This window comes from Nerophis ophidion, linkage group LG17 (assembly GCF_033978795.1).
Source record: "Nerophis ophidion isolate RoL-2023_Sa linkage group LG17, RoL_Noph_v1.0, whole genome shotgun sequence".
Classification (NCBI taxonomy): domain Eukaryota; kingdom Metazoa; phylum Chordata; class Actinopteri; order Syngnathiformes; family Syngnathidae; genus Nerophis; species Nerophis ophidion.
The window spans coordinates 13658524-13678523 of NC_084627.1; the positions used below are offsets into that span (position 1 = coordinate 13658524).

A 20000-nucleotide genomic window follows, 5' to 3' on the forward strand; every position below is an offset into this window, starting at 1 on the left:
TAATTTTCATAGCCTAGTATTTAAGCCAGAGTTACCAAGTAGTCGGCCTGCCAACTTCCCACCCTACCCTTCAACTCCTTTCATGCCGTGCCATGCATATTCCTCAACTGCTTCATGCCATGCCATGCCATGTAAGTTTTTGGTTTGCTATTAATGCCACAGTGCAAGTTATTGTGTTTCACGTTTATAGTTTGTAGCCTTGGTGCTAGTCTTTTGTTTATTCATTAAGCCAAATGTGTTCTCCGCCATCGTGCGCACCCTTTGTTTAGTTTACTAGATCATTAAATAAAAATGTACTCACGTTCACGTCTGGCTCGTGCAAATTTCCCTTTGCATTGGAGAAACAAACTATCCCATAGTCCAAGTCATAGTCCATGTGTGACAAATATTATATTTATAAGAATAATAAGAATTATCATACTTTTGTAAACATGTTCTACTGTTAATATGAGCACACAATTATACGCTTTTTACGGATATAGATGTTTCATCTGCGTCTTTTGGCATCTTTCCTATGCAATAGTGCTAAACAAATCAATAACTATGATAATCATCATGTAAATGTTACACACAGCATAAATAGTTTACATTATATAACATCAATGTTAATAATTTCAGTGTTTTATTTTGTATTTTTGTTTTTTTATTTTGGATCTGAGCTTTTACAATAAAAAATTGAAAAAAAGGTTATCCTGATACACTTTCATAGTAATTCTATGCCCGTATTTAGGGTATAAACATTACAAACATGAAAGAAAATGTTAAAATTATTATTAACACTCAGTATTATTAATATTATTAATGATAGGAAAGACAATATTTAGGGTATAAACATTAGAAACATAAAATAAAATGTTAAAACTATTATTAACACTAATTATTATTAATATTATTAATGATAGTAATGCCCAAATTTAGGGTATACATATTATAAACATAAAATATGTTAATATTATTATCAAGACTAATTATTATTCATATTATTAATGATAGTAATGCCCATATTTAGGGAACAAACATTAGAAACATAAAATAAAATATTAATATTAACACCAAGTATTATTATTAATAATGATAGGAATGACCATATGTAGGGTATAAACATTAGAAACATAAAATGTTAATATTGTTATTAACACTAAGTATTATTAAAATTAATAACAACAGGAATGACCATATTTAGGGTATAAACATTACAAACATAAAATGTTAATATTATTATCAACACTAAGTATTATTAATATTATTAATTATAGGATGGCCATATCTAGGGTATAAAAATTAGAAAAACGTAATAAAACGTTAATATATTTATCAACACTAATTATTAATATTATTAATGATAGTAATGCCCAAATTTAGGGTATACACTTTATAAACATAAAAGAAAACATTAATATTATTATTAAAACTAATTATCATTGATATTATTAATGATAGTGATGCCCAAATTAAGGGTATAAACATTAAAAACCTAATTATTATCAATATTATTAATAATAGTATACTTCTTCTTTTATTACTAAATATTACTATTATACTACAATTATGATTATTGTTACCATTATTATTCCCAATATCATCAATATTAGTTTTACTAATATAATATTGACTATAATAATTATTATCACTTGATATAGTATACACATTATTTGATAAATATTTAATCATTTTTATATATGTTGTGTATTAATCCATCCATGTTTTTCAAGTAGTGAATGAATGAGTAAATGAATCAAAATAAATATGAATCAAATATAAACATTGGGATTACTGATATAATAAATTAACATTACTAAAATCATAATATCGATAATTGTAATAAGAATTATCATACTTATTATTCAAATTTATAATAAAACTAATAACTAAAAAAATATTTAGCATGCAAGCAAGCTCACGTGAGCATGATAATAGTTAGCTTGTGTCATATACCAAGTTATGACTCCATATATTCGAACTTTCTATTTTTATTATTTACCCTTTTTTATTTATTTATTTTTTATACATTGCAGCACTTTGAGATTTTAACAAATGTAATAATAATAATAATAATAGTAATAGATTTCATATAGCGCTTTTCTATTATTAGATACTCAAAGCGCTCACAGAGAAGTTGGAACCCATCGTTCATTCACACCTGGTGGTGGTAAGCTACATTCAGAACCACAGCTGCCCTGGAGTAGACTGACAGAAGCGTGGAGGCCAGTTTGCGCCTACGGCCCCTGCGACCACCACCATTCATCATTCATTCACCAGTGTGAGCGGCACCGGGGGTAAGGGTGAAGTGTCCTGCTCAAGGACACAACGGCAGCGATTTGGATGTCAAGAGGTGGGGTGCGAACCTGCAACCCTCAGGTTTCTAGCACGGCCGCTCTACCCATTACGCCATGGCGCCTATAAAGTGTAAATGTAAAGTGCGTTACAAATGTAATTCTTTATTATTATTATTATTATTATTATTAAGGTGTAAGGCTGGGGAAATAGAGAAAAAAAAAAAAAAAAGAGTACATTTAGCAAAAAAAAAAGTTAGCACTTTAGTGTTAGCATGCTAACAGTTTATAAATGTCACTTAGCCATTTCATTTCGGGTTTACTGACATAAATAAGTAAAAACTTTACACTACTATATATTAGAAAATTGCAAAAGCGGGGGATGAATGTCCCATAAGATGATTGAGAAAAGCTTATGGACTACAAAAGCGGATGCGCGCAATTTTTCAGGATTTATGCAGATCCCAAATACAGATCAGAAGGTAAGAAAAGTTTATTTTGCATAATATTGTGTAACAAAACACCAGATAATCTGTCTTACCTTATACACCCGTAAGGACCAGATGAGTCGCCCGCTGGCCTGTTCTAAAAATAACTCAAATAGCAACACTTACCAGTGAGCTGCTTTTATTTTTTAAATTGTATTTATTTACTAACAAGCTGATCTCGCTTTGCTCAACATTTTTAATTCTAAGAGAGACAAAACTCAAAGAGAATTTGAAAATCCAAGAAAATATTTTCAAGACTTGGTCTTCACTTGTTTAAATGAATTAATTTATTGTTTTACTTAGCTTCTTATAACTTTCAGAAAGACAATTTTAGAGTAAAAATACAACCTTAAAAATGATTTTAGGATTTTTAAACACATATACCTTTTTACCTTTTTATATTCCTTCCTCTTCTTTCCTGACAATTTAACATTTAAATCCCACCAGGCTGCACCAAACCTTTGGTGCCTTGTTGCCACAGAAAAGTACAGCGGTGTATGCGCAGCAGCTATGAAGGTTGCAAGCCTGTTTGGTTCAACTTTTCTTTGTGTATAAGCCTTTTCTGACATGAACTTCATCAAGAACAAACACAGAACACACCTTACTGATGCACACCTGCAAGACTCAGCAATCCCAGGCTTCCCACTAACTGACAAAGAAACAGATAACAGATTTGGTGTACAGTTCAAAGTGTGACATGATTTATCTAAAAATTTGAGAGTTGACTTTTGTATTTTACATGAGTTATTATTTGTACAAACATGGTGCAAAGTAATTCAAAAAAACGTTAGTGGCTAGCTAGTTAAAATCGGATATTGTGATTTCACAAGACAGTCTTTGAAGTGCTGATTTTGAAAATGTTCAATTGGAAAAATGTGCACTTAGAGAAAATATTAAAATAAAGTGTTGCATATTGATATTTATCTGTTACTCTATATATTTATTGGGATAAATCTTAAGATGATCAGTGTTTCCACAAAGATAAATATCATTAATTATTAATAATAACAGAGTTAAAGGTAAATTGATCAAATAGGCTATTTCTGGCAATTTATTTAAGTGTGTATCAAACTGGTAGCCCTTCGCATTAATCAGTAACCAAGAAGTAGCTCTTTGTTTCAAAAAGGTTGGTGACCCCTTCTCTGTACAATGTACACTTTGTACACTCTGTACAAATGTACACTCTATACCAGGGGTCGGGAACCTTTTTGGCTGAGAGAGCCAAGAATCCAAATATTTTAAAATGTATTTTCGTAAGAGCCATATCATTTTTTTTTTCAACACTAAACACAACTAAACTCGTGGATTTTTAAGTAAGACCAACATTACTAGAATATAATAGGTCTCGTATTCTTTGTAATAACGTTGATATTCTGAAGCTAAGTGTGGAGGGGCGTGGCCTGCGGGCCTGCAGCGAAGCGGGGTGTGCCAGGACCGGCCTCGAAATCAGCGACGGGTGCGTAGATGGCGAAGCTGGGCCTTGTTATCTAATCACCTGTCGCTCTGTTATAAGCAGCAGCCGGGAGGAGAGACAGGTTTGGAGAAAAAGACAATTGCTGGAAAGCAACTGAGAGACTTATTGAAAAATAAAAAAAATATCGTAACCCTGAAACAGGCTCTCATGTCGGTGCTTGGTGGTCTGAAGAACCCCCAGGAGGGCAAGCCCTAAAAAACCCCAATAATAAATATATCATGCAATTTCTTGAACAAGTATGGTAGAAAAAGGATGGATGGATTCAAATGCATGAGCATGTTTAATATTTTGAACGTTATTTTTAACACTTTGATTACAAGTGGAATTAGTCATTACTTATTGTGTTAAGCAGTATTAGCTCAGATTTATCCGAGAACCGGATGCAGTCATCTGGCTCTAGAGCATGGGTGTCAAACTCTGGCCCGCGGGCCAAATTTGGCCCGCCGTGTAATTACATTTGGCCCTTGAGGCAATATCAAATTAACATTAGAGCTGGCCCGCCGCTATAACACCGCATTCACCACTAATACTCACACTCGTCAACCCTCCCGATTTTCCCGGGAGACTCCCGAAGTTCAGTGCCCCTCCTGAATTTCTCCCGATATTCACCCAGACAATAATATTGGGGGCGGGCCGTAAAAGCACTGCCTTTGGCGTTCTCTACATGTCGCCACGTCCGCTTTTCCTCCATACAAACAGCGTGCCGGCCCACTCACATAATATATATTTATATATATTTTAAATATATATTTATATATATTTAGGGGCGGCATGGCGTAGTGGGTAGAGCGGCCGTGCCAGAAACCTGAGGGTTGCAGGTTCGCTTCGCACCTATTGACATCCAAATCGCTGCCGTTGTGTCCTTGGGCAGGACACTTCACCCTTGCCCCCGGTGCCGCTCACACTGGTGAATGATTGATGAATGAATGATTGGTGGTGGTCGGAGGGGCCGTAGGCGCAAACTGGCAGCCACGCTTCCGTCAGTCTACTCCAGGGCAGCTGTGGCTACTGATGTAGCTTACCACCACCAGGTGTGAATGAATGATGGGTTCCAACTTCTCTGTGAGCGCTTTGAGTATCTAACAATAGAAAAAGCGCGATATAAATCTAATCCATCATTATTATTATTATATGCGGCTCGTACACACACACACAAGTGTATGCAAGGCATACTTGGTCAACAGCCATACAGGTCACACTGAAGGTGGCCGTATAAACAACTTTAACACTGTTACAAATATACGCCACACTGTGAACCCACAGAAAACAAGAATGACAAACACATTTCGAGAGAACATCCGCACCGTAACACGACATAAACACAACCGAACAAATACCCAGAACCCCTTGCATCACTAACTCTTCCGGGACGCTACAATATACACCCCCGCTACCAGCAAACCCCGCCCCAACTCAAACCCGCTGCCGAAAAGAGGCATTCAATTTGTATTTTTATTTTATTTGATACGCCATTGATATTTTTAATTATTATTATTTAAAACTCGATTTTGCATGTCATTATAAAGTTATATAAGCCTTGCTTGGTCAATATTCAATGCAAAACTTGTATGGGTCCTTATTAAAAGGATTAATTTGTTCAACCTCAGCCCACGGCTTCGTTCAGTTTTAAATTTTGGCCCACTCTGCATTTGAGTTTGACACGCCTGCTCTAGAGCCATAGGTTCCCTACCCCTGCTCTATAAACTCGTTTATCATTTGTAATTGGGGGGGCGGTATAGGTCGGTTGGTAGAGCGGCCGTGCCAGCAACTTGAGGGTTGCAGGTTCGATTCCCGCTTCCGCCATCCTAGTCACTGCCGTTGTGTCCTTGGGCAAGCCACTTTACCCACCTGCTCCCAGTGCCACCCACACTGGTTTATATGTAAAAAATTAGATACTGGGTTTCACTATGTAAAGCGCTTTGAGTCACTAGAGCAGGGGTAGGGAACCTATGGCTCTAGAGCCAGATGTGGCTCTTTTGATGACTGCATCTGGCTCACGGATAAATCTTAGCTGACATTGCTTAACGCGATAATTATGAATAATTTCGCTGGTAATCATAGTGCTAAAAATAACGTGCAAAATACAAAACATTCTCATGCATCTCCTATGTCCCACTCTCCCTTGTAGAGGGGGTCCGGTCTGATCCGGTGGCCATGTACTGCTTGCCTGTGTGTCGGCTGGGGACATCTCTGCGCTGCTGATCCGCCTCCGCTTAGGATGGTTTCCTGCTGGCTCCGCTGTGAACGGGACTCTCGCTGCTGTGTTGGATCCGCTTTGGACTGGACTCTTGCGACTGTGTTGGATCCATTATGGATTGAACTTTCACAGTATCATGTTAGACCCGCTCGACATCCATTGGTTTCCTCCTCTCCAAGGTTCTCATAGTCATCATAGTCACCGACGTCCCACTGGGTGTGAGTTTTCCTTGCCCTTATGTGGGCCTACCGAGGATGTCGTAGTGGTTTGTGCAGCCCTTTGAGACACTAGTGATTTAGGGCTATATAAGTAAACATTGATTGATTGATTGATTGATTTAATTACATCCATCCGTTTCTACCGCACCTGTTCAAGAAGTCGCATTAATGGTAAAAAGTATTTTATGTCACGATGGGGGGGGGTCGCAGCTTACTGCGGGGTCGTTCTCCCAGGAAGGCAGACGGACTACTCGGGACATGGCATTTAGGTAAAAACATGATTTAATTTTAACTAAAAAAATATACAAACAAAAATCGCTCACAGCGGAGGCACAACTTGGGCTAAGGGACAAAGCTAACGCATAAACAGACTAAGAACATAAATCAAACAAAACTTACTTGGCATGGCACGAAGCACGGAACTATGGCAAGGCATGAAACAAGTCAGCACAGGGCGACTGACTGGCAAAGACGAGCTTAAATACTGCCTCTGATTAGTGCTCGGGAAGCAGGTGAGCGGGCATTTTGTCCACCAGAGACAGGTGGACAAAATGAGTAACCAAGGAAACCAGACAGGGGAGTGAAAAAAAACAGGAATTTAAAGAGTCCAAAGGACAAACATCACATGGCCAAACAAAAACATGATCAACAGACATGACATTTGATTTATTATTGGTTAGCTTCAGAATAACAATGTTATTAAAAAGAATAAGAGACTTATTATACTCAAAAAATGTTGGTCTTACTTAAAAATGCACACATTTAGTTGTATTCAGTGTTAAAAAATATGATATGGCTCTCACGGAAATACATTTTGAAATATTTGGCTTTCATGGCTCTCTCAGCCAAAAAGGTTCCCGACCCCTGCACTAGAGAAAAAGCGCTATATAAATATAATTAACTTCACTTCACTAATAGTAAAGGTATTGGAGTTTGCATTGGCCGATAAATAAGGGAGTAAAACATTATCATCGCACAGTAGTATTTGTAGCAAACAATGTGAAATAACAAAAAGAGAAGTAAAATTGACATAAACATATATCTAATATGAATATATCTAAAGACATATTGTGAATGGTTTGACTTCCTTCCCCATCTCGGCTTCATTGTGCTCGGTGTTAATATTTTCCGCCACTCTTCTTAACAGAGTCAATGAAATTTCCTTACTCGCCAGAATTGGCCCAGGTCGCCATGGAAACGCAGCCGGTGAGAACATGGCGTCCTGGCATTCAATTTCAACACTGGTCCCTTCCCTCCTCCTCCTCCCTCCTCCTTCCTCTGTTCTTTTGCTTCCAACACACTTCCACCACCACCTCCTCCTCCTCCTCCTCCAACCCACCCAGCGCTCATTTACTCCTGCTGGAGGCTGCAGACAGGAAGCTCGCTGGCTGTAATGCAGCAGAGAAGATGAGCAGAATGCCAAGTCTCCGGCAAATCCAGCTCATTAGCTCTTCTCACCGCTCTCCCGATAGCCCCCCCCCCCTTACATCGCTTAAAAAGACCAACTTCCCCGTCCCCGCCGCACAACCTTCCCCCCCTCCTGCCCACCATCACCCAGTCTCCACAGGCAGCTCCACTGGATGCCCCCGGTCTCTAATATAGATCTCTGCAAACCTTGCCATAAATCACCACCAAAATCAATGCAACAGTGTTCAAAATTGACCTCATTGTTTGTAAACGTGCTCTACTGTTAATATGAGCACACAATTATACGCTTTTTATGGATATAGATGTTCCATCTGCGTCTTTTTGGCATCTTTCCTATACAATAGTGCTAAACAAATCAATAATAATTATGATAATCATCACGTAAATGTTACACACAGGATATGGAGTCAATATTATATAACATCAATATCAATAATTTCAGTGTTTTATTTTGTATTTTAAATTTGTTTATTTTGGATCTTTGCTTTTTACAATAAAAATGTGGAAAAAGGTTATCCTGATACACTTTCATAGTAATTCTATGCCCATATTTAGGGTATAAACATTAGAAACATAAAATAAAATATTACTATTAACACGAAGTATTAATAATATTATTAATGATAGGAATTACCTAATTTAGAGTATAAACATTAGGAACATAAAATAGAATGTTAATAGTATTGTTAACACTAAGTATTATTGCTATTAATAATGATAGGATATTTACGGTATAAACATTAGAAAACATACAATAAAATGTTAATATTATTAACACAAAGTATTATTATTTATGGTAGTAATGCCCAAATTTAGGGTAAAAACATTAGAAACATAAAATAAAATGGTAATATTATTTTTAACACAAAGTATTATTAATATCATTAATGTTAGGAATTACCATATTTAGGGTATAAACATTACAAAACATAAAATTGTATTAATAATAACACAAAGTATTATTATTATTATTAATAGTTATGCCCAAATTTAGGGTATAAACAATAAAACAAAATAAAAAGTCATTATCATTAACACAAAGTATTATTATTTATGATAGTAATGCCCAAATTTAGGGTAAAAACATTAGAAACATGAAATAAAATGGTGATATTATTATTACCACTAGGTATTATTAATATTATTAATGATAGGAATGACCTTAGAGTATAAACATTAGGAACATAAAATAAAATGTTAATAGTATTGTTAACACTAAGTATTATTTATTTTAATAATGATAGGAATGAGCATATTTAGTGTATAAACATTAGAAAACATAAAATAAAATGTTAATATTATTAACACAAAGTATTATTATTCATGATAGTAATGTCCAAATTTAGGGTAAAAACATTAGAAACATAAAATAAAATGGTAACATTATTAACACTAAGTATTATTAATATTATTAATGATAGGAATGACCTAATTTAGAGTATAAACATTAGAAACATAAAATAAAATGTTAATAGTATTGTTAACACTAAGTATTATTGCTTTTAATAATGATAGGAATGAGCATATTTAGGGTATAAACATTAGAAACATAAAATAAAATGTTAATAGTATTGTTAACACTAAGTATTATTGCTATTAATAATGATAGGATATTTAGGGTATAAACATTAGAAAACATACAATAAAATGTTAATATTATTATTAACACAAATTATTATTATTTATGATAGTAATGCCCAAATTTAGGGTAAAAACAGAAACATGAAATAAAATGGTAATATTATTATTAACACTAAGTATTATTATTATTATTAATGATAGGAATGACCTAATTTAGAGTATAAACATTAGAAACATAAAATTAAATCTTAATAGAATTGTTAACACTAAGTATTATTGCTATTAATAATGATAGGAATGACCATATTTAGGGTATAAACATTAGAAAACATAAAATAAAATGTTAATATTATTATTGACAGTATTATTAATGTTAGGAATGACCATATTTAGGGTACAAACATTAGAAAACATAAAATAAAATATTAATAACACAAAGTATTATTATTATTATTATTGATAGTTGTGCCCAAATTTATGGTATAAACAATAAAGCAAGAAATCAAGTGTTATTAATATTAACATAAAATATTATTAATATTATTAATTATATTAATTACCATATTTAGGGTATAAACATTAGAAACATAAAATAAAATGCTAATATTATTAACACAAAGTATTATTATTAATGATAGTAATGCCCAAATGTAGGGTATAAACATTAGAAACATGAAATAAAATATTGATATTATTAATGATTATTCTTATAAAAATAAAAACATTCTAATAACGAATGTGGTACATTTTAAAGAATTACGTTGAAGACGACCACAATGTATCCCACAGGGCATCATTTAATTTTTACACCACTAAATTTCCTGGGAAAAAAACAAACAATCCGTGTAAGGCATCGGTGTCAAACGTACGACCCGAGGGACAGCATTTATCCGGCCCGCGGGATGAGTTTGCTAAGTATGAAAATTAATTTTGAACGAATTAAAAAACTGTTCTAAATGTGTCCACTGGATGTCGCAATAACAATTATTTGTATCCGTATTGATTGATTGATTGAAACTTTTATTAGTAGATTGTACAGTACAGCATATATTCCGTACAATTGACCAGTAAATGATAACACCTGAATACGTTTTTCAACTTGCTTAAGTCGGGGTCAACGTCAATCAATTCATGGTAAAAAGTCATGAGAGGACACATGGACAAAATAAACCACATGATGTTATAGTACATCAGTCGAGGAAAATGATCAAACTACATAAATAACTTACTGTAATTTAATGTTGACACAATTTTATTATCTTGATGGATTCAATATTTTTATTAAATTATTTATTAATTTATTCAGAAAATATAGATAACAAGAAAAATCAACAACATTATGATTTGTACATTTGTGCTTGTTCTATCTTTAAACAAATAAAACAATCTGAAGTTGTCTTTATTTTTAGGTTATCGTGCCGTGATTTCACCAGTCCGGCCCACTTGGGAGTAGATTTTTCTCCATGTGTTCCCCGATATAAAATGAGTTTGAGTTTGGCATGGGCGTCAAACTCTGGCCCGCCGTGTAATTTAATTTGGCCCTTGAGGCAATATCAATTTATCATTAGAGCTGGCCCGCCGGTGTTATACAGCGTCGGTGCCGCTGTAACACCGCATTCACCGCTAATACTCATACTTGCCAACCCTCCTAATTTTCCCGGTAGACTCCCGAAGTTCAGTGCCGCTCCCGAAAATCTCCCGGGGCAACCATTCTCCCAAATTTCTACCGATTTCCACCTGGACAACTATATTGGGGGCGTGCATTTAAGGCACTGCCTTTAGCGTTCTCTACAACCTGTCGTCACGTCCGCTTTTCCTCCATACTAACAGCGTGTCACATAATATTTGTGGCTTTTACACACACACACACGCACGCACGCACAAGCGAATGCAAGGCATACTTGGTGAACAGCCATACAGGTCACACTGAGGGTGGCCGTTTAAACATCATCCTGGATGATACCAGTCACCCTCTGCATAGCGTTATCAGTAGCCAGAGGAGCCTGTTCAGTGCTAGACTGCTTCATCCCAAGTGCAGGACTAATAGACTCAAGAACTCCTTTGTCCCACACGCCATTAGACTGTACAACTCCTCTCTGGGACGGGGGGCATTAGGATGACAGGGGATGCAAAACGTATAGCTCGGTTGGTAGAGCAGCCGTGCCAGCAACTTGAGGGTTGCAAGTTCGATTCCCGCTTCCGCCATCCTGGTCACTGCCGTTGTGTCCTTGGGCAAGACACTTTACCCACGTGCTCCCAGTGCCACCCACACTGGTTTAAATATAACTTAGATATTGGGTTTCACTAAGTAAAGCGCTTTGAGTCACTAGAGAAAAGCGCTATATAAATATAAGAAGAAGAACAGTGCAATACGTTTTCATAACATGGTCACTACTGCCTACTTTGTCTTGTTATATTCTTATTTTACTGTTATATTGTTATTCCCATTGCTTTTATTCTTTTTGTAATATTTCTCTATTTTGTTTCCTTTTAAACCCCCATTATTTACTTTCTCCTTTTTTTTTAAATTGATCTCAACTCTGTACGCTGCTGCTGGAATTTTAATTTTCCTGAAGGAACTCTCCTGAAGGAATCAATAAAGTACTATCTATCTATCTATCTATCTATCAAAACAACTTTAGCACTGTCATAAATATGCGCCACACTGTGAACCCACACCAAACAAGAATGACAAACACATTTCGGGTGAACATCCGCACCGTAACACAACAGAACAAATACCCAGAACCCCTTGCAGCTCTAACTCTTCCGGGAAACTTCCAGCAAACCGACCAATAATTAATGTTTTATTCGTGCATTTTTTCTTGCTACTTCAAGGCTTGAATGTTTGTTTGTTTCATTCATTATTATTTTATTTTCAAATTTATTATTAGCATGTGGAATTTTTTTACATATTTACCTCAGAAGATTGCAAATAGAAAAAAAAGGCATAACATTTTTATTCAAATTTTTTTTGGTATGCCGTTGATATTTTTTTAATTATTATTATTTGAAACTGGATTTTGCATGTTACTAAAATTATATAAGCCTTGCTTGTTCAATATTTAATGCAAAACTTGTTTGGGTCCCAATAAAAGGTTAATTTGTTCAACCTTGTTCCGTTTAAAATTTTGGCCCACTCTGTATTTGAGTTTGACACCCCTGGTGTAAGGTAAACTCAAATAAAATAAAATGTAACATCATCAAAAATTAAACTCTCAAGTTATGATTTAAAACACACAAAAACATGAAAAAGAATGTGACTCAAACATTTGCTCAATTCTGTTCCCTTTGAACTAAAAGGATTGATTCCAGCGTGCAACGTTCACAAAGCGGCTATAATTAATCTTTTGTAGAACACGCAAACACGCAGTCCCCCATTAGACTTCCTGCAGCGGCGCATCAACACAATGTGTGACAGATATATTGTGTAAGAAAAGATGGTGTAAAAAAAAAAAAAAAAAATCAGACATCCTGACAAATGATGTATGTAGACCGGGAGAAAAACACTGTGCCACTGTCACTGTAGCAACAGCACGTCACTAAAGCCGCCACATTTTGAGATTTAATGCCTGTTAATCGGGAGGGGGGGATAGAAAAAAAACAAACAAAAAAAAAAAACAGATGGCCCGAGGGAAGAAGCGTGCTGCAGAGAAGTGAAATGTGCAGCGAGCTGAGTGCAATAGAGCTTTAACGCATCATGATCCGTCATTCATCACAAACGCGGCTAACAGCCCGCTGCAGAATGTAAATGGGCTGCATGTTATCAGCCGCTGTCTTGCAATTAGATTAAACGCCGGCCTTGTCGTTTGAGCTTTTTACTGATTGCCGCGCCGAACAATGTTCCGCAGGAAAAACAGCGCAGTCTTTTAAAGAATTGAGGATTCAAAATAAAAATTAAAAAGAACAATAGCGCTTATTCGTGGCCCATATAGTGTTTGCATACTTGCCATTCGAATTCAGGAGATGGGGGCTGGGGAGCGGGGTTGAGGTGCAGGCAGCCTACCCCTTCCCCTTCCAGCTGTCCTGGATGAAATTAAATTATTTTTTTCAATTCATTTTGGAATTTGCAAGCGTATTTCTTCTTCTTACTCGCCGTCGCCATCTCCTGCTTCGTCTCCTTCTTGTATATAGATTGTTAAAGGGGGAACATTATCACAATTTCAGAAGGGTTAATACCCAATAAAAAACAGTTTCCAGTAGCTTATTTTATCCATCCATCCATCCATTTTCTACCGCTTATTCCCTTGTGGGGTCGCGGGGGGCGCTGGCGCCTATCTCAGCTACAATCGGGCGGAAGGCGGGGTACACCCTGGACAAGTCGCCACCTCATCGCAGGGCCAACACGGATAGACAGACAAGATTCACACTCACATTCACACACTAGGACCAATTTAGTGTTGCCAATCAACCTATCCCCAGGTGCATGTCTTTGGAAGTGGGAGGAAGCCGAAGTACCCGGAGGGAACCCACGCATTCACGGGGAGAACATGCAAACTCCACACAGAAAGATCCCGAGCCTGGATTTGAACTCAGGACTGCAGGACCTTCGTATTATTTTTCGCCGTTTTTTTTTTTAAATTTTACCCATCCCGGAATATCCCTAAAAAAAGCTTTAAAGTGCCTGATTTTCGCTATCTGTGAAGCCATATATATAAGATATAGCGACATTAGCTCGGGGGCTTCACGGTGGCAGAGGGGTTAGTGCGTCTGCCTCACAATACGAAGTTCCAACAGTCTGTCTGTGTTGGCCCTGCGATGAGGTGGCGACTTGTCCAGGGTGTACCCTGCCTTCCGCCCGATTGTAGCTGAGATAGGCGCCAGCGCCCCCCGCGACCCCAAAAGGGAATAAGCGGTAGAACATGGATGGATGGATGACTGAGACCCTCTATGCTCCCCAGGAGCCCTAAGGATTAAAAAAAAATTCCATATATTTTGTCATGGTTTGAAAATGAAAAATATCAAAATGGCCCCTGCATGCTTTTCCGTCTGTGGAAAAAGTTTGGACACCCCTGTTGCAAACGATAGAAAAAAAAAATACAAAAAAGTGCAGTTCCCCTTTAAAATTTCAGCAAGACTGGTTGAAAAACATCATTGTCCGCCAGTAATCAACCATTTGTCTAATGATGGTAAAACGTTGACCATATTTATATCGCATGCATATGCCGGCATGTCTTTCATAGCATTCTGTGCACAATCCACAGGGGGCGCTAAAATGTCATTTACAAACTGCAGTACTTCCACCAGGGGGAGCAATCCTTCACTCGGCAAACAAACAAAGCTTGTATTGATCGGCAAGCTGCGACAACACAACACACGCTGACCTCTCGCCGCACATTTCCTTCCTTTTTCTCCCCCGCTCTTGCTTGTTGACTGGTCTTGGATCAATAGTGCTCAAGGACCACCAGACCCCACCAGCGCCGTCGCCCCCCTCCTTCCTCCAAGCAGCAGCAGTGCAGGGTCATGTGCTTTCAAACCGCCGTCCACTTTGCTAATTAGACGCTCTGCTAGTGCTGCTCTGTGCTCGCCTCTGTGGCGGAATAATAATAATAATTGTGATGGCCTGTCTGTCTTTTAATGACAATTGTACTAATAAACCTGATATTTCTAATGTAACTCACACCAGCCAACGGCTCAGGCTTTTAGCTCAATGCTTAGCGCTCTCTCGCACGACCATAGCAAATTTCGAGTCAAGGGCTGCAGTATCCAAGGGAATACACCGTGTTGTGCGTTTATGTTTTATTTTCTAATTATTCATGTTGAATACAAAGTTAATCATGTAAACAAAACTTTCTAATACTATTTTTTACATTAGTTTTAACAATTTAACCATTAAAAAAAAATGCATTGGTTTTCGGAGTAAAAATGATCATTCTCCAGGAATTCTGCCTAGCAACAAGTGCCAACCACGAAATAATGAAAAGGCTGAAGTTGTTTAAATCCATTCAGTGAGTGAACATTGTTTGTATAATGTTCATTGATTGAGCCAAACATTTCATTTTCAACAATTAAGAAAAATGCTAAATTATAGTGGTATATACATAACTTTTCAACCTACATTTATAAGATATTATTTTATGTTTATTCTATTCAACACAATTGTTTTTAATTTTTTTTATTGTCGTTGCTTTTCTTTGCTGATGGCTGGTTCATTAAATTGCCAAAATGTAATACATTGACGGCTAAAAATAAAATGTCTATTATTTTTTTAATCAACTGATTGTATTATATTGCATTTTCTAAATACATATTTTTTAATTTTTTGTAATTTATTAGAAAGTTCACGATTGCCTTAATTGCCAAAATGTGGTACATTGACTTATAAGCAGCTAAAAAAATAAAAAATAAAAACAAAATGTCCAAATAAATTATTTTTTGTTTATAATATTGTAATAATGTTTTATTAGGACATTTCAGTAAGTTAATATCATTTGTATAATATTCCTCAATTAATCAAATTATTTAATTTTCAACCGATGCATAAAGTACACAAAATTATTAAATGTACTTTTAATATTTATATATACATTATTTTTAATGTCCATTTATTATTATGTTTTATTTTTTTCCATTATTGTGTATGCTTTTCTTTGCTGATTGGTTTGAAAGCCAAAGTCTGATACATTTACCAAAAACGGCCAAATAGATATATATATTTTTTTAAGTAATTATTATTTGTTTTATTTTTTAATCATAGCATTGCAGTAAGCGAATACTATTTTTATAATATTAATTTATGAATCCAAATATTTCATTTTCAACCACAGCACAAAATACACAGTAGGGTTGTACGATATACCGGTACTAGTAAAGTACCGCGATACTAATGAATCATAATCGGTACTATAAAAAATACTGGTTCTTGTTTTATTTTTTTTAACTGGCAGGACATCGTGACATTGCTGGTTTTACAAGCATAGGAGCATGTTTGGCAGCGCACAATCACAGAGTACTTACAAGCAGACACATTGTGTTGACAAAAAAGGGAGAGTGAACTCATTTTGACTTAAAAACTAACGATAAAAGTGAAGATATAACACTGAAAAGCCGCTCAGCAAGAGGTGCTTTGACATGGATAGCTAGCTAGTAGCTAACGTCCACCTAGAGTCGGCAGTGTTTTAGCTACTTCTAAATGACTAATCCTCGCCTCCATGGCGACAAATAAAGTAAGTTTCTTACAAGTATCATCCCTGCAGGACGAGGAATAGCTAAACATGCTTTACTACACACCGTAGGACAATACCGACTTACATTCAGACTTTACTTAAATCAATAACGGAGCAGCATCTCCTCATCTGGAAACAACAACGGAAATGTGTCCTGTGAAAAACCATCCCACCGGAACTCTCTAATAACTTAAAAGTCCTTGGGTGAATAATGTATACTCACTACACCGGTATGTTTTAGCGCTTTCATGGCGAGTTTACTGACAGATATAAGTAAGAACTTTACACTACTTTATATACGAAATGGCAACAGCAGCGGATGAATGTCCCATAACAAGAAGATAGAGGAAAAACTAGAAGCTTATCGACAACGGTGTCGGCACAGACTATAAATGCGCGCACATTTTCAGGATTTATGCAGATCCCAAATTTAAATCAGCAGGTACCAGAAGATAAGAAAAGTTGTTTTTTCATAATATTGCAAAACACCAGATAATATGTCATACCTTATACACTATGTTGAAGCACAGTACAATTGCTTACCAATGTCGTACTAAAACATTTTGATAGATTTTTGAGGGCCGTGTGTAATGTTCTATATTTTCAATGAAACATAAAATGTTGGTGTTGTTTACTTGAGTCGTACTGCCATCAGAGTGCAGTCTACACATATCTCTTATGTTTGACTGCCATCTACTGGTCACACTTATTTCATCACATACCGAATAAAATTGCTTTGAGGTCGGTAAGTAAAACCGGAATTTGGCTCACCGGGTTATAATGCACACTGTCGAGTTTTGAGGGGAAAAAAGGATTTTAAGTGCACCTTATAGTCCGGAAAATACGGTCTTCTAGATGTGTTTATGAGAAAGTTTCAGCAAGTGTATATTATTTTTGATCTTGTTCAATAATTACTCCAATTATTAAATGTTTAACCACTGCATGAACAACACAACAATTCTTAATTTGTGCATGTGCTTCACAATAAAAAGGTTCCTGAGTTCAATCCCAAGCTTGGGATCTCTCTGTGTGGAGTTTGCATGTTCTCCGCGTGACTGCGTGGGTTCCCTCCAAAAACATGCACCTGGGGATAGGTTGATTGGCAACACTAAATTGGCCCTTGTGTGTGAATGTGAATGTTATCTGTCTATCTGTGTTGGCCCTGCGATGAGGTGGCGACTTGTCCAGGGTGTAAGCCGCCTTCCGCCCGAATGCAGCTAAGATAGGCTCCAGCAACTACAAAAGTGACAAGCGGTAGCAAATGGATTGGTGTTAAATAGCATTTTTTACCTTTGTCGCTTTCTTTCGCTTATATATGCATACTATTTTATGTTTGTTATGTTTTCTTTTTATTGTCTGCGTTTTTTCTTTATTGGTTGGCTGATTGGTTTGTTTGCCAAAATGTAATACCTTGACTTAATAGTTAAAATTAAAACTCAGAATGTACAAATAAATATTTTGAAAAAGTAATATATTGCATTATTGTATATACATTTTCCCTTTAGAAAATCATATTGCTTGATAATACCATTATGGAACACAACAGGTGGTATAGGTCAGTGGTGGAGCATTTGACTGCAGACCAAGAGGTCCAAGGTTCGAATCCGAATGCCCTCTTAAATTTTACCTACTCAATGGCCTAGTGGTTAGAACAGGGGTCACCAACCTTTTTAAAACCAAGAGCTACTTCTTGGGTACTGATTAATGCGAAGGGCTACCAGTTTGATACACAAATAAATTGCCAGAAATAGCCAATTTGCTCAATTTACCTTTAATAAATAAATATATATATATATATATATATATATATATAAAAAGGGTATTTCTGTCTGTCATTCCGCCGTACATTTTTTTTTTCTTTTTACGGAAAGTTTTTTGTAGAGAATAAATGATGAAAAAAAACACTTAATTGAACAGCTTAAAAGAGGAGAAAACACGGAAAAAATGAAAATCAAATTTTTAAATAGTTTATCTTCAATTTCGACTCTTTAAAATTCAAAATTCAACCGAAAAAAATTAAGAAAAAAGCTAGCTAATTCTTTTGGAAAAAAAAATATATAATTTATGGAACCCATCCATCCATTTTCTACCGCTTATTCCCTTTCAGGGTCGCGGGGGGCGCTGGCGCCTATCTCAGCTACAATCGGGCGGAAGGCAGGGTAGCGACTTGTCCAGGGTGTACCCCGCCTTCCGCCCGATTGTAGCTGAGATAGGCGCCAGCGCCCCCCGCGACCCCGAAAGGGAATAAGCGGTAGAAAATGGATGGATGGAATTTATGGAACATCATTAGTAATTTTTCCTGATTAAGATTAATTTTAGAATTTTGATGACATGTTTTAAATAGGTTAAAATCCAATCTGTACTTTGTTAGAATATATAACAAATTGGACCAAGCTATATTTCTAACGAAGACAAATCATTATTTCTTCTAGATTTTACAGAACAAAAATTTTAAAAGAAATTCAAAAGACTTTGAAATAAGATTTAAATTTGATTTACAGATTTTCTAGATTTGCCAGAATAATTTGGGGGAATTTTAATCATAATAAGTTTGAAGAAATATTTCACAAATATTCTTTGTCGAAAAAACAGAAACTAAAATGAAGAATTAAATTAAAATGTATTTATTATTCTTTACAATAAATGAATAAAAATACTTGAACATCGATTTAAATTGTCAGGAAAGAAAAGGAAGGAATTTAAAAGGTAAAAAGGTATATGTGTTTTAAAAATCCTAAAATCATTTTTAAGGTTCTATTTTTTCTCTAAAATTGTCTTTCTGAAAGTTATAAGAAGCAAAGTAAAAAAAATAATAATTTCTTTAAACAAGTGAAGACCAAGTCTTTAAAATATTTTCTTGCATTTTCAAATTCTATTTGAATTGTCTCTCTTGGAATTAAAAATGTCAAGCAAAGCTAGACCAGCTTGCTAGTAAATAAATACAATTCTAAAAATAGGAGTAGCTCACTGGTAAGTGCTGCTATTTGAGCTATTTTTAGAACAGGCCAGCGGGCGACCCATCTGGTCCTTATGGGCGACCTGGTGCCCGCGGGCACCGCGTTGGTGACCCCTGGATTAGAGTGTCCGCACTGAGATCGGTATGTTGTGAGTTCAAACCCTGGCCGAGTCACGCCAAAGACTATAAAATGGGACCCATTACATCCCTGCTTGGCAC

General features: G+C 36.0%; 1 protein-coding gene across 2 annotated transcripts in view; it reads right to left on the reverse strand.

Annotated features, from left to right (window-relative positions):
• Positions 1 to 20000, reverse strand: part of LOC133536118 (mediator of RNA polymerase II transcription subunit 13-like) — a 330745-nt gene that overhangs the window by 129219 nt on the left and 181526 nt on the right. The window lies entirely within an intron of this gene.